The 16,965-nt window shown below is 37.6% G+C and overlaps 3 long non-coding RNA genes across 3 annotated transcripts in view; all 3 read right to left on the bottom strand.

The window, feature by feature from the left end:
• Positions 1–1,096: 1,096 nt before the first annotated feature.
• The window catches only part of LOC137041906 (uncharacterized), a 41,683-nt gene continuing 25,814 nt past the window's right edge, over positions 1,097–16,965 (bottom strand). Inside the window, exons 2-3 of the long non-coding RNA XR_010898179.1 lie at positions 1,535–1,613; positions 1,097–1,411 (exon numbers count right to left, since the gene is read on the bottom strand). This is a non-coding gene — a long non-coding RNA (uncharacterized lncRNA). The remainder of the gene's footprint in view (positions 1,412–1,534; positions 1,614–16,965) is intronic.
• LOC137041110 (uncharacterized) lies at positions 5,903–6,846 on the bottom strand. Its single transcript, XR_010898048.1, has 3 exons — positions 6,754–6,846; positions 6,107–6,210; positions 5,903–5,984 (listed from the first exon to the last, which is right to left on the bottom strand). It is a non-coding gene; the product is annotated as an uncharacterized lncRNA (long non-coding RNA).
• On the bottom strand, positions 6,974–7,659 carry LOC137041923 (uncharacterized). The gene is made up of 3 exons (XR_010898182.1): positions 7,311–7,659; positions 7,117–7,185; positions 6,974–7,023 (listed from the first exon to the last, which is right to left on the bottom strand). It is a non-coding gene; the product is annotated as an uncharacterized lncRNA (long non-coding RNA).

Genomic DNA, 16,965 nt, shown 5'->3' with positions numbered 1-16,965 from the left:
TGTCTAGCTTGAGTGACAATGTTATTCCATTTATTTCCAGCATTGCCATCCACTTGTCCCATGCAAGACTATTCATTTCCGTTTGTTCTGTTCTTTCTTGACTGATATCAGCCTGCTGCACCATTCCAAGGAAAAATGGGGGACTGTTTCTTTCACTGCACGACATGCTCCCTTTGACTGTCTGCCCTTTGAAAAATTTTGCTTGGCAAAAGGATTCTGCACTTTACATTTGGCACAGACTTTTCCATAGGCTGGACAATGCTTTGGCAGGTGTCTTTTGGCACATCTCTTACAGTTAATTTCTCCTTTTGCTGGTTCAGTTTACTCATTCTATATTTCTGCATCTTCTCTCTTACTGAAGCTACAGCTGAACTATTGCTTTCGCTCATCTTTGGGTTGTCATCAAAACAAAGTTTTGCTTCAAGGCTGTCTCCCCTAAGAGGCTCTCCCTCACTTTTGTCATTGATGCCAAACTCAATTTATTCACAGAGCATTGAATCTCGCAACAGTCTGAAATTGCATCCTTGTTTTCAACTTTAAAGGGGTCATAAACTGGCTTTTAAAGTTTTTTTTAATACTGCTGTTTGCGGTCAACTTATGACATTTGTGTGGTTTGTACATTCAAAAACATCGTAATGAAAACGTTATATCTATTTTCTACCATGGTTTTGAGCTTAGCTCCTGGAAATCTCAGATTTTATGGCTGTGCTGCATTAAAGACTTGGAAGTAAACGCCCACTGCTATGATTGGATAACAGTTTTGCATATAATAAGTTTTGACTCACTCGTCGGTACACACGAGTAATTGCTTTGAAAATGTCCAACTTGGAAAAAAAAGCTACTGGAATGATTTGCCCACAGTGCAAAATATCTTTATCAGAAAAACATAACCTTGAACTACGCACACGCACACGCACGCGCACAGACACACACACACGCCAAGTACATTGTTAGGGGATAACAGATTAGGACCAGTTGTGAAGAATGAAGACCAAGAGCCAGGAGTACAATTAATTAAATAAATATTTACTGAAGAAGAGTTTTTTCAGCAGAAGCCAGCTTCAAGTCCCTATAGGAGTTTGCAGGCCATCCTCCCTCTCTACCAGTCCTATTATACATACAATTGTTCCAACAGTTATACTATTTTCAAGGTCTATCCACGCCATTAATGCATGTTTAATAATTCTGATTGGCTAAGAGAAAATAGACAGTCTCAGTTGTAGACAGTCATGGTAATTTTCCACACACTGTCAGTTGTCATCATATGCACGTGTCCATAGACCACATGTTGACATTTTTCCCCTGGAATTAGGCACATAGTGGCCTTTCAGGTCTGGAGCAGGTGCCAGCTTGTCCAGAACAATAAGTCCTCCTATCTCTTAGGATGCCCATAATCCACTCCAATACTGGTCTGTTTAACAAAATACAACACACATTCACTTAAAGACAGTCTCTCCAATGTTAGTGTAGAATTTAAAATAATTAAAGATATTTGAAATTGATCAAATACATTTGCTTACTGTTTTAAACCCACCTCTTTCTTATCAGAAGGGCCATTTGGAATTTCTAAAGACAAAAATTCCGAAGGCTTGTAGACCAAATGTGTGTCACACCTGTGGGGAAGTTTGGTCTGATTGATCAGTTTGAATGTCTCACATTAGGGTTTCAGTCACATGGTCAAGGATAAAAAGATTGTAACTATTGCTTTTATTCTCTGGCTCTCTTGATTATCTGGCTCTCTTTTTTCTTGGGGGCCTTCTCTTTGGCTCTCTCTCTCTAAAGTGAGAGTACAGATTCTCTTTTTTTGTTATTAGAAGAACCCATTATTTATGGTGCACATCTGGATATTTTGGATACATGTGGGCTGTTAAATTGTGTTTTTATAAAATCTAAGATTGTAACCTTGGGGCGTTTAATTAATGTGACTGGTCCCAATTTTAAAAATGTGGAAAATGTAGTTGCCTCTTTAGGTATTAAATCAGTTTGGCTTGTTGAAACATTTCTTTAGAATTTGCAATCTGTATTTACAGTAAAGGAAATGAATATCCTTGGGAATTTTTTTGCTGAGAAACTTTTTCCTAATGATAAAGATACATTTCCAAAGTGTATGTTGTCCCCTAATATGGAGGAATACTCTGGGGTTTTTTTTGGAAAATGTGTCAGACATGGATTTTTATGAAGTTGGAGGGGAAAAGATGCACAATGCTTGTGTAAAAGTTTTTAACAAAAAAAATTTACATGAAAGGGTTGATTCACCTTGGTGCACCATTTTTGGATTTGATAAAGATGTTAAACCAGAGTTGGAAGGCACTGTATACAAGCCACCATTAATAAAAAGAATTAGACTTCTAATTGATTTTTATTTTTATAAAGCTACAAATTGTTTATAAGTGTTTGAAAACATATGGTGTCATAGAGGGGCATTGTGTTCTGTATTTGAAAATGAAATTACACTTTCTATAAACATGAAGTGATTTATATTTGAATTTTCATGGTTTTATAAAAAAAAAATTTATTCTGTAAATAAAGTTTTGAAAAATAAAAAATCTCTCTCTCTCTCTCTTTGGATTGTGGGTAGCGGCGAGAGTATTTGGACTAGAGCACGTTTTTTTTTGGCGTATATATTTTTCTTAATATTATAATTGGACCCACTTTATATTAGGTGGCCTTAACTACTATGTACCATTGTAATTAATCATTTGATACAATGCACTTATTGTGTGCATACATGTTTTTACATTGTACTTACATTTAAAAAAATACCTGCACGTAATTACGTTAATTATGTAATTAATTTCTGTACTTACATTTGTAATTACACAGTTGTCACTTCCCTTACACCTAACCCTACTCTTAAACTGACCCACACCACCACACCTGTCCATAACTTTACCCGTATCCCACCTCAATATCAGCAAAAGTGTTTTGCAATACAATCTAAACACAGTAAGTACATTGTACTTATTTTTTGATGTAACTACGTAGTACTTAAGGCCACCTAATATAAAGTGGGGCCTTATAATTTGTATCTAAAATAAAATTGTTAGTTTAATTTTGGAGCGCTGACTACGGTCACATAGTGATTTTTCACGTTTAACTCTCAAACACAGTTGCAAGTGCATGTCGGATGACTCCATTTCAATTGAGGACATTTTGATCGTGATCACAAACAGTTCAGTGGTTTAAATATTAAAGGCCCACTGAAATCAAATATAATTGATATGAATTGATATGAATTTGTTTAGCTTTTAATATGACTGTGTTAGCCTTAAAGTTATGAATAAGCTGGTGTGTTCCAAAACAATGACAAAATTTGCATTTAGGAGATATAAGCATTCAAAATTTACAGTCTCTCACTTTCGTTGAGAATCACAGAATCACAGATTTTGATGACGTCATCGCAGACTTCACTCTCTCATCAAATCTTCTGTCCAATCAAAATGCTCTCTAGAATCTAAAGCCCACCTCCTACACTGCTGAAGCTGCAGCTGAAATCGGTAATTTTTTCACACATTTACTAATTTCTACATGGTGAAAGGCACATAGTACACTATATTTGTGATGGGAAACGATTGAGTGTAAATATGCTTTCAATTGAGGTGAATTAAGTCTGGTTTTACATTAGTTTCACACACCGCGGCAGCACGAACACACCCACACACCAATGGCTTTGGTCTAAATTTAGACTACAGATGCAGAGCGGATCATATGCGCAAGTCGGCGCAGACAACAAACTTATCGGACCCATTTGAATTCTGCACAGAATCAATGCAGAATTTCAAGGCGATATGGAGATTATGATGATAAACGATTAGAGGAAACTGGCTTTACCAAACAGAAAGGCTCTAGTCAAACTGTTTATTAAAAAAACACCATTGGCTCACAGTAAATTTGAAATCCGGAAATCAACACCAATAGAGTTAATTTCAACACTTTAAAAGTGTATATATGGGAACTAAATATTAGTTTAGTGATTCACAGGATTGCTAAATCCCAGAAAAAAAAAATGTTTGTACAAAATAGTTTTGAGTTTGTACAGTCAAAGGTAGACACTGCTATTTTTTTGAACACACCCCTTTCAACTAATTGCCCAATTGCACAGCCTTAAGAGCGTGCATATCATGAATGCTGGGTCTTGTTTGTTTTCTGACAATCTACTGAACCTACTGGTAACTTGTTTGCCACGTAGCAACAAAAAATATACTAAAAACTGCTATTATTTTGAACAAGACTGTATATATATATATATATATATATATATATATATATATATATATATATATATATATATATATATACACACACACACACACACACACACACACAGACATACACGCTGTTCATTGTAAAGTAAAAAATAAAGAATGCAAAAAGTTGTTTTAAACTAGGTCTTTATTTACGAGCTAGTCCATTTACATCACAGAAGGTTAACTTTTAAAATAAATGATGAAGGCATAATATATGCATTTCTTTCATAAGCTATTAAAGCTGCTTATAAGTGTGTAATACTTCAAGTCCTGCATGTCAGTGAATATATGTCCTGTGTCAGTGAAGTTGGTTCAGTACCTTCAACTTTGCAACAGAACAGCAGTACTTGAGTCAACACAACATTCAGCAGATGAAAAAACAGTCGCAGGATATCTGTGGATCAGTTGTGTCTAGTTGCTAATATTGCAGTTCAGTTGTGGTTTCATATGCAGAGCAGGAAAAGCTGTGTAGATCCAACTCTCTGGAATCCTGGTTCCCTAAACAACACAATACCAGACCAATTACAATTAATACTAGTTGTATTTTATAAATACAGTAAGTTTATGGTGCAAAAAGTTCAATCATCTTGGACTTTGGTGACTCAACCAATAAACTATTTTGGTTAGAATTGACTGATTTCCAAGTACATTAAAGGCTTACTTCATCCAAGTTACTTCTGTTATTAAATTACTCACCCTCATGTTGTTCTTAACCCGTAAGACTTTTTTTCATCTTTTTTTCCATATTTTTAATAATATCTAAGGAATTTCTGTCCTTTCATTTACGGCCTATTCAGCCTCCACTTCCAAAGCCTAGAAAGGTACAAAGGAAATCATAAGTGATCTATGTGACTCCATGGGTTTAACCTCATTTTTATGAAACAAGTGCTTTATTTGCTCAAAAAATCTCAACTCCATTTATAAAATATATATATATATATTTTTTTTTTTTGCAAACACGGCATTTGCATAGTTTAATGAAAATGTATGTTAAACCACTGGAGTTGCATGGAGTACTTTAATTATGTACCTTAAGTATATATTACTATATATTTCTGTGGCTTGAAAGTGGTAGTTGCATGGACTGTCTATGATTCAAAATGCGCCGGGGCTTAATGAAGCGGTGTTTAGAAATCTGCCATGCCGTTATTTAGTTTTTTTTACACACAAAAACTATTCTCGTCACCTCAGAAAATTATTGTAGAGCCACTGTAGTGAGATGGGCTCTGTAACGACATCTTTAGTGCCTTTATGGGTCTTGAGAGAGGAAATGATATAGGTGTCAATGAAGGCCTTTTTGAGCCATCGGATTTCAACACTAATATCTTCATCTGTGTCTGGAGATTAATGGAGGTCTTAAGGGTGTCCAACGACATAAGGGTGAGTAAATGATGACAGAATTTTCATTTTTGGGTGAACTAACCCTTAAGAAATCTCACTTACTAGTCATCTGCTGGAATGATTTTTGTTCCCTTCTTCCTGACTTTGTGATATTGGGGGCAGGTGATTTCCCAATCTGTTGAGTCTAAAATCAAACAGAAAATATATACCTGTCAAATCATGAAAACAATTAGTTTGACTCAATTCTATTAGCCAAATACCAACAAATGTGATGTTTGTGGCCATGATTCTCTCATGTTATATGTTAAATCGTATCATCTCCAGACAGGTTCTAGTCTGTACAGCCTTCAAACACCAAGCCAGGTACCCTTTACTTGCTGCATCATAGAAATTCTCCTAAAAACACAAACAGCAAAAACAATACATTTAAACATGAAGGCATATCCAAACGTTAACCAAAAGTTAGTGATAATTAGCCTACATTTTGCATAAATATTTAGTCTGAAAGAATGACTTACCCATTCTAAAAGTATTGGTCCTCCAATAATAGTGACACTTTCAAGGGTATTGGTCTGCAGTTTGTGGAGTTGTTCTTCTGTTTTTCAGTCATATGGTAGGTGTGCTGGCAACGAGCAAAATATAGTTTGAGGATGAAGAAATACTTTAAACAGTCTTAAAATATACACGTTTCATTAGTTTTAAACACAGACTCTAGTGCCTCTATCCATCATAAAAGTGCATCTATCATCATAAAAGTGCATCTATCCATCATAAAAGTGCATCCATCATCATAAAAGTGCATCTATCCATCATAAAAGTGCATCTATCATCATAAAAGTGCATCTATCATTATAAAAGTGCATCCATCATCATAAAAGTGCATCTATCCATCATAAAAGTGCATCTATCATCATAAGTGCAGGCATCCATTATAAAAGTGCATCTATCATCATAAAAGTGCACCACCATAGACATTGATCTTTTTTCTTTCTCACACTGTTGATCTCTAGTGTATAAGATCCAGCATCCATGGAGGGATGCATGCACTTTTTGCCTTAGTTGTCCTTTATTGTAAATAAATATTATTGATCAATATCTGTGCTTAAAGATATTTACCAATAATCTGCCAAGAAAAGCACTACAGTTTTCTATACCTTAAACATACCTTTTTGCTGCAGAACAGAAAGCATGGTCATCTGTCAGCCTTGGTTTCAGTCCAGGGGGGTGGTCAAAAATCAATGTTGATGCAGCTGATGAAAGCATGTTAGAAACCCCCGTTTGATGCTGCTTTACCAGTGAGGCCAGAGATTTTTCCAAGACATAAATACATAATTATACAGCAATTATACAGATTATTATATGTGTAGAACACTTACTTTAGGTGTTTTCTCTGTTAAAAGTACACTCCGTGTCTCAACTGCGTCACAAGCCTAGTCTGTAAGAAAGGTTTAGGCGCGTTTTAAAAGCGTTAGATATCGTTTAACAACGTCATTAAAAAAACACGTTGCAAATTAGGCTAAACACTTACTTTCGTCGTTTCCCTTATAACGTGCAAGCGGCGTGCACCCGCCTCCTCGTCGTCAGTTCCATGTCACCACTCACGAGTCAAAGAAAATGCCACATGTGAGAAAGGTTGTTTCGTTTAAGCGTGCAGAGCATTTAAATATCGCGTTAAATAAACATTTTATAAAATACATATTGTAAATGAGCTAAAACACTTACTTACGGCGTTTCCCTGTGAAAAAGCACCCGCCTGGTCTGCTCCGTCCGAATCACGTCAACGAAAATGCCTCTATGAGAGCTGTTTAACCGTGCACAGCACATAACTAGTTATAAAACAATATAATGCTATAAAATGGATACGTAAATGAGATGGAACCATAGGATGAAACACGCAATATCAGCGTTTCCCCTCCTTGATGTTACGCATCGCGAGGCAAAGAAAATGGCGTCTGTGAGAAAAAGTTCGAGCTTGTTCCGCTGCCGAAATGTCCAGGATGTGACTATACTCTCTGTCAGTGTTATTGATATTTAACTCTAAATAATTTCACCAGCCAGAGAGTGCGGTTTACACTAGCAGTGTTAATTCAACACCAGAAAATTAACTCTTTACTCTAAGAGTCCTTAACACCAAGATTTTGACACTGGAGATTTTGCTGTGCTGTTTCAAAAAAGGGGAGGAGCTGCTAACAGCTGGAGCCGTTTCAGGGGAAATCACGTCAACACATTGAATAATGTGGCTCGTTCCAAAGCACTTCAGTGGGCCTTTAAATCTGCCTCGAGTATGAACAGAACGCTGGTTATATTTCTCAAAGAAGTTTCAATGGTCAATGAATTGTTAGAGAAAGGACTTGTTGTGAATGACAACGTTTTGCCTTTGTCAAATCCTTCTAAGAAAGTTGTACTTTCAGATGTATCTCCATTCATAAAGGAACAAACTCTAAAATAAATTCTTGAACGGTATGGAAAATTAACCGCTCTAATTAAGATGATTCCTTTGGGTCTCAAATCCAAACATTAAACGTGTCAAAGAAATGAACTCTTGAATCTGGTGCTAAAAATAGCAGTGGAGGGTAAAGATTAAATTAAACAATCTTTATCAGTTGTGCTTTTTGTGTGGCGAACATGGACATCTCAGACAGACATGTCCTAAACAAGATCGTGATATCGTTATGGCAGATTCACAAACAATCCCCCAAAATAGTGTTCAAGATACTGCCGCTGACGAAATGGCTAATAAAGAGGTTGAGACTATCGTAGGGCAAAATGCAACATGTCCTCCAACCAATACGCCTATATATAGGTCGTTTGTCACTTCCTTGAAATACTACCAATAAGAGCTTTTACTAAAGTTGAGCCCCTTTCGACAATATTTTAATTAATTAAATACAACGCACAGGATCGTATTCTAAAGTTGTGCTCCTATTGACAGCAGGACACTTTCATTTCAAAGCATTTTTCCCTTTTATCTCCTTAATATTTCAGGTTTTGCATAGCTCAGTTGATAAAGCGATGATGATCGTGAGTTCGATCCCAGGGAACACATGTGCTCATAAAGTGTGTATGCGCTATAAATCACTGGGTAGGTTTAGGGATGGGGTGGGTGTAGTTGTAAATAAAATAAAAAAAATTGGTAACACTTTATAATAACGTTCAGTTGGAAGTCATTTATAAGTGGTTAGTTAATGATGAACTAATCATTTAAAAAACATTCATAAATGATTATCAAGTGATATGCTAACATTTTATGAATGTTTTGTAAATTCCGTGAAAATAAAATAAAAAAAATTGGTAACACTTTATAATAACGTTCAGTTGGAAGTCATTTACAAGTGATAAGTAAATGATTAACTAATGATTTATGAAACTACGCGTTCATAAATGATTAATGAGTGATTTGTTAATTATTTTACTTATATTTAGTAGATTCAGTTTTAAGTAATTTACAATTGATTAGTTAATGATGAACTAATGATTTACAAAACATGACAATGCATTTCATAAATGTTACTTTTTTGTATATTTTGTAGATTCAGTTATAAATTATTTACAAGTTAATAGATAATGATAAACTAATAATTTACAAAACATGATTATATATTCATAAATTATTAATATGCTAACGATTTACAAATCTGTCATAAGTTAGGCCTATCTTCAAATAAATAGATCCTTAGTAAATGGTTAAGTTGCTAGTTAATATATTATTAAAAGGGGGGTGAAATGCTGTTTCATGCATACTGATCTTTTTACACTGTTAAAGACTTGGAATCCCATACTAAACATGGACAAAGTTTCAAAAGTTAAGGTGGACGTTTGATGGGAGTATTTCTTTGTCAAAAATACTACTTCCGGTTAGTCATAAGTTTCGGCAAGTTTTTTTCGATCATGGGTCCACTTGATGTTAATAGGTCGGAATTTCCTTGTATGGGCCGTACGGACAATTCTACCGGAAGAGCGTGAGAGAGAGAGCGAGAGTGCGAAAGCAACAGGCTACGCCCATCAAAGCGCTGGCTCGTAGGCTGCGCTGCACAGGTGATGTGACTTCAAGAAATTAACAATGTCACCAAAAAAGTGCGTTTTTGGTTGCCAGACCAAGACAGTCCTGTACAGATTGCCAAAAAACCCCGCGTTAAGGCAACAGTTGCTTTTCCGGATCAGCAACTGAGTTGCGCAAAGGTTTATGTCTGTTCACTGCATTTCGGTGCCGACTGTTTCATAATCAAGGCCCAGTTTGATGCCGGATTTTCCGATCGCCTAATGCTGAAGGATGGAGCAGTCCCAACGATAAAGGTCCCAACGTTAGAACCGCAGGCGGTGAGTAAGACTGCTTCAAATGTCTGTGTTTTTGCCTATGCTCATCAAGTAGCCCAAACATGATCACGTATAGTTAATTGATCAATGGAGCATGCAATGTGTAGTGCGTGTACATTTGTTTAGCTGGCCACTATATGTGTAAGTTTATGTTTGTGTATTGTAAAAGCACTCCAAACAACAATACACAAAGATTGGGGAAATATGTTGAACTAAATAAGCGCGCTTCTTCATTCAAATGCGCTACTATTCCATGTCTTTCTATGTAAACACTAGCCTGCCGTGCAAAACCAGTCCGCTTACTACAATTGTCTATACACAAACCACGCGTAAACACACACACACACGTTGTAACACTCGCGCTTGACATGGTGTTCTAAAAACGTGACGTTAAAGTTAAAATCATGGAATAACTGTTTGATTGTAGTCTAGCAAGAAGTGCACTTCCCACATGTACACCTTCAAAGCAGTGGTGCCTCCAGAAATTTTTCATAGGGGTGGCCAGATGGGGCCACTTAAAATCTTGGGGTGGCACACCAAAACTAGAAACCATAATTTCAGAATTTTATTCTACCGGCCTGTAGCACGTCACGACACATAATTCCCCGTCGCCTTTTACTAAAAAATATTTTTTGACTTATTTACTTACCACCAGTAGTCTTCATCTTTTAACGTTAACTTCTTTTGAAATTGTTGACTGACGGGCATGAGCTGACCTGTTGCTGTCTGAGCGTGCAAAGTTTATTAATAATTCTATTAATTTATGAGGCTCTTCAGTTCAAATTATCCAGTACCAAAATAATAATACTCTTTATTTTCCAAGTTCATAAATGATTTTCAAAACAGATTTGGGAAAAAAAAACATACACACAAAATGACTTATTTTAAATATAAAATATATATATATATAAAAGTCTTGGGCATGTCAAAGATTAGTAACAACTATAGCTTTGATGCATTGTTAGTTTTTGTACAGGATCAGTTTTTGTTTCTCCCTTATTTACTGTTCGTGGCTGTTTTTGCCCCATTGACTTCCATTATAGCCACATTTTTTGATTGGAAAGCCATGACACCATATAATCATGCATTCTTGATTGTTGGTGGTTTTCCCAGTTGGGAAGAGGTAAAATGTGTAATTTTTACAGTTGATAACCAGGTGGCACCATTAACCCTTTAGATAGGCCTGTGCTGAAAAAAAAGAAGCTTAGTTTCTGGGATTTGTATAGAGTATAATAACTGCATATAAATGAGGGATTAAAAAATGTAAATCTGATGCTGCACACAAACTAACAATGCATCAGAGCCAGTGCTGGTACTAATCTTTGACGTACAAGACTGTGATAAAAGGTCAAAAAATATCCAGTCCACAATCACTTTTTATATTGAAAATAAGTTATTTTGTGTGTATGTTTTTTTTTTTCAAAATCAGTTTTGAATCTGTTTTTGAAAATAATTTATGAACTTGGCAATTAAAGAGCGATAAGAGTGACAATGAAACAATGACAGCATCTCAACAATAAACATGGAATCATGTATGTAAACTTGCAACAGAACACATTTTAAATTATTTTACTTTTGATTATTTTATGTATTTCTGAAGAACTCTTTAGTAGCCTGTATTGGTGTACTTTAAAGGGTTAGTTCACCCAAAAAAGAAATTTCTGTCATCATTTACTCTCCCTCATGATGTTCCAAACCTGTATGAGTTTCTTCATTCTGTTGAACATAAAAGAATAGGCTATATTTTGAGGAACGTTTGTGGCCAAATGTTTGCTTTGGGGGCAACATTGACTTCCATGGTAGGAATGTGTCTTCATATGTATTCTACATAAAGAAATGCATACAGGTTTGGAACAACTTGGAGGTGAGGAAATTATGACAGATTTTTCATTTTGGGGTGCACTGTCTCTTTAAGCAGTCATTCTGAACCAGTAACCACTTTACTGACAATTCTGAAATTCAAAAAAGTTTAATCCTCTTTATTAATTTACTATTATGACTATATTATTATGTAATTATTTGTCCCATTTTAATCTAAATATTTTTTACATATCAAACTGCTAAATGATAAATTGATAACATTAATAGACTATAATCTATTAATTAACCGTTCTAATGTCTAGAAAAATAAGTCTGCCAAGCTCTGATAATGTATGGAATATTATATTATATTATCCATAAAAAAAAAAAACAATAGGCCTAACTTTACCTTTAGTTCACGGATGTGTCTGTCATCGCATGCTTTAAGTCAGACAGTCTGAGACACTGAAATGCTTCTCTGCAAAGGCTGCAGTTTGTCTTGGGTTTATCTTAAGTTACTGGACAGACCCACTCATGATACCTTTTTTTTCCATTCAGCCCTATATCTGGAAATCCTCTTGCGTTCAAACTGTGGACACGAGCTCGACATGTTTTTAAAAAAACGCGCAAGTTTCCAGCGCATGTTCTCGAGACTCCGTCGCTATGGAAGCAAAGCGCCGCTAAAACGCAATCTTGTGTATCACGTCCCGTATTGGTTTGATACGGGACGCGTCATTTTGCTTATTCTAAATATTGATTGGGACTAGTACCTAGAGTCCCCCCCTAAACCTACGCCATGGCCAGTGGGGTGGCCAGGGTTTGGTCAGGGGTGGCCGTGGCCACCCCTGGCCACCCCCTGGTGGCGCCACTGCTTCAAAGACAAAAAATATGACGATATAATTCAAGTATAAATATGTAAATAACACAAGCCGCTAAGCATATTATATAGTTAGTGTATAACTTGTACCACATAGAGACGTCCTGCTCTAGTCGTTTTTGCTGCTGCTCCTGTTCAACTTCAGCCTCTGGGTCTGATTCCGGATCATAGATGTATGGCTGTATCTGATTAAAAGTCATTTTTTTATTTTGAATAAAGTTTTCCCGCTGTTAGGGATGACACAGCTTTACGACGCACTCAACACAATAACAGCGGCGCGCACTCATCATTATTTAGCTCCGCCCACTTGATACACCCCCACCCGCTCGGCATTTTTCGGAAAGACTCGGAACAGCGCATCTATCTTATATTATAAAAAAAAAATAAAGACTTTTCGGAGATATGCAGGATGCAATGCTACTCTATAGGTACTCAAGATTGACATGACACTGACTGAAACTGAGTGTTTCACCCCCCCCCTTTAATCACTGAAATGTCAAAATACCATTATCTCAAATATTGTTAATCATGAACAAATGATGATCAAACCATTAGTAAATGATGAGTAGCTTATATAATGTATTGATGCATATCCCAATGTGTCACAGGTCGGAGCGGACCACCACTAGCGCGGGTCTCGCGCCTCCCTAAGTTTCCACCCCGAGGAGGTCCCAAAAACACCCCAATGACCAAAAACAGACGGGGCAAGACGTAAGTTAAAACAATATTTATTTATTTAAAATAGGCTATGAGAAAGGGGGGGGGGGGGGGGGAGAAAGGGATATTAAAAAAAGGGGGAACCAGCCCTCTAGGACTGGGGCCTTTGGATCTGAGTCGCTTCTGACTCTCAACGGATCTTCCCAGCTCTCTCTCTTCCTCGTATGAACCTAGGCTTACAGGTGAGTATACAGGCGGTACACTGGGCTCTTAGCTTTGGACGTACAGGTGAGTATACAGGACAGTACACTGGGCTCTTAGCTTTGGGCATACAGGTGAGTATACAGGCGGTACACTGGGCTCTTAGCTTTGGGTGTACAGGTGAGTATACAGGCGGTACACTGGGCTCTTAGCTTTGGACGTACAGGTGAGTATACAGGACAGTACACTGGGCTCTTAGCTTTGGGCGTACAGGTGAGTATACAGGCGGTACACTGGGCTCTTAGCTTTGGGTGTACAGGTGAGTATACAGGCGGTACACTGGGCTCTTAGCTTTGGACGTACAGGTGAGTATACAGGACAGTACACTGGGCTCTTAGCTTTGGACGTACAGGTGAGTATACAGGACAGTACACTGGGCTCTTAGCTTTGGGCGTACAGGTGAGTATACAGGACAGTACACTGGGCTCTTAGCTTTGGGCGTACAGGTGAGTATACAGGACAGTACACTGGGCTCTTAGCTTTGGACGTACAGGTGAGTATACAGGACAGTACACTGGGCTCTTAGCTTTGGACGTACAGGTGAGTATACAGGCGGTACACTGGGCTCTTAGCTTTGGGCGTACAGGTGAGTATACAGGCGGTACACTGGGCTCTTAGCTTTGGGCGTACAGGTGAGTATACAGGACAGTACACTGGGCTCTTAGCTTAGGGCGTACAGGTGAGTACAGGGAACTACACTAACCTTTTCCACTGGTGGCACTTGCGCTACTAACTTTTTCAGTTACTGGCACAAAACATGATTTGGTCGCACAAATTATTTATAGTAAGCCACTCTGGATAATAATGAACAATAATGAAACTGTATTGCATACCGATGTGCTTTTTTTTTACTTGCCATCTTTTAAACCACATGCCTTCTTGTTTTCTTTAACAATGGTTGGGATATATTTATTGCAATAAAAAAATACAGTACACAATATAGTGCAAAATGAATTTCTTTTGCATTTCAACATGCTGTGGTGGGCACAGATGGGCAGACTCCTGAACTCTTAAGGAAAAATAAAATATAATCCATAAAATAAGAAAAATACTATCATTGTGAAGCTTCAGTGCTTCCAGTGCAGACCAATCTATAACCGTCCCAGTTACGTTGTGCTGGGCAAGCTACAAAAAATCAAAAGGGGGATTCGTCCTTTGTGCAATTCATGAAATGGTATTGTAGTGAAAAAGGACCTAACAACAAATAAGTTCAGGAACAAACAAGAGTTGTATAATATTTTCACCCTTATGTATTCACCCTCTTTCTTACAAGTCATACAGGTACAATTCATGCTTTCATCATGGGTACATATATGTGCATCTGAATGGGGGGTCACAATATCCAACTCAGTCCTGTTCTCCTATCTGGGAGCCTAAATAGTTTAGCAATTGAAGGAAACAGTCTTATCTGTCGGTGAGTAGAGGTACAGAAAGATGAGGTTGATTGTTGTCCTTCACTTGGATGTGTGGTTAATCACAATGTTTCATGGTAGCAGATGATGGTTTCACCAACACAAACAGTAGGTTTGTGAACATGTAGCTGCCCACAGTCAAGGAGCAAAAAAGTGCCTCACAAACAAATCCTCTACAAAGAGAAAACATCAAATGCAATAACAATAAATTAAACTAAATTATTTCATTTTAACTTTAAAGCAATACAATACAAATCAACCTTAAACTTACGTTTGAGCTGGAAACCAACAGTTTCTCAAACAGGATTTGGAAAGAAAGGTTACAAACAAACATGAGGCAGCATCAAACAGACCCTAACATTTACTTCTATAGTTTCCTGTTATATACCCATATGCACACCAGCCAGAGAATGTTCCTATCTCCCCCTAGAGGCCTGGAAGAACATAACCATCAGTACTAGAAATCTTGTGACAGGCATTGACTGTTACATATCCGTCCCCTCATGTTATAATTTTTTCTACATTACCAAAATAAGGTTTTAAATTTTGTACATGGAAAGAATCTGCATGTTCTGGCTGTCCAATGAATGACACCAAGTAATTCACAGGACCAAGACATTTCACCACTTTGGCAGGTTGAAAGCAGTTTAGCCATAAAACCCTCATCAGCGCATGACAGAGGATGAGTACGAACCCATACTAAATCTCCAGTCTGAAAATGAACTTGTTGCCTTCGAAGATTATAGTACTTGCGTTGTTTTCTCTGGGCCCGTTCGACATTCTTTTGCACCGTTTGAATGAGTTCCTGTGCCTTTTCTAGGACAGGGTAGGCTGGACTGTTTGGATCAGGGGGTCTCATGACAGCCCTTTCTAGAGGTCCTTTCAATTTGCGACCAAGCATGACTTCGGCTGGGGTGAATCCTGTGCTTTCTTGCCATGCCGTGTTGATAGCAAACCGGAATTCGGCTAGCCACCTGTCCCACTGACGATGATGGTCCTGCACATATGATGAAATCATAGTCTTGAGGGTTCGGTTAACTCGTTTAGTCAAATTGGTTTGCGGATGAGCAGCAGTTGTAAGTTTCTGAATGACATTCCATTGTTTGCAGATTAAACTGAGGAGGTGTGAAGTAAATTGGGTTCCCCGATCAGACACCAAATACCTAGGAGTGCCCCATCTGGTAAAGACTTCTTCAACAAGAATACGAGAAATTTGAGGAGCTTTGGCTACTCGCAACGGAAACAATTCCACCCACTTTGAGCAGTAATCAACTACTACTAGAAGATGCTCATTCTGTTTTGCACTTCTGGGGAACGGTCCCATAAGGTCAATCCCCAACATATGCCCAGGTTCCACTATCGGCGTAGATTGCATATGGCCAGTTAGCTTTGAGACAGTTGGTTTATACTTTTGACATACCTGGCATTCTTTGCAATGCTTCCATACATCAGAACGTATCATTGGCCAATAGCATATGTCCACTAACCTCAACAAGGTCTTTAGTCTGCCAAGATATGGAACGACATGGAGCACTATAATCGGTTTAAAAGTCCAATCCAAATGAAAATGCTCCATACACACCTCAATCTGAATAAAAATGCCCAAACCGAATTAAATTGTAATCAGTTTGAGAGGGGTGGGATTTCATGAAAACCTTTTCATGAAAAATGTAACCATGTTAAACGACCTGACCGGATTACTTTTCAGTGTGCGTCCTTATGACGTGATACACAGCGCGCGCCTTCACTACTGACTGCGCGCCGCGCTCAAACGCAGGCTATAATGTTGAGAGGAAAGTTTATTTTTCTGAGGGGTAAACTTTTTATTTCTTAAGAACGTATGAAGATAATGTTGGCATAATGACACAGACGTAGCCTGGCTACATCCTCTCATCTTGACAGAATTTGTCCCAGGCACTTTTTACTTCAACTGCTCCTGACAGAAGAATTTATTTTTTCTGAGATGATTATTACACTTTACAACAAATAAATAGCTTTTATAAAACCGTGTAAGTCCTGGTGGCTGTTGAGAGTTACTATGGCATCCGTGAACACA

The sequence above is a fragment of the Pseudorasbora parva genome, chromosome 15 (genome assembly GCF_024679245.1).
Source record: "Pseudorasbora parva isolate DD20220531a chromosome 15, ASM2467924v1, whole genome shotgun sequence".
NCBI classification, from domain to species: domain Eukaryota; kingdom Metazoa; phylum Chordata; class Actinopteri; order Cypriniformes; family Gobionidae; genus Pseudorasbora; species Pseudorasbora parva.
This window is presented reverse-complemented; position numbering and strand designations above follow the sequence as displayed.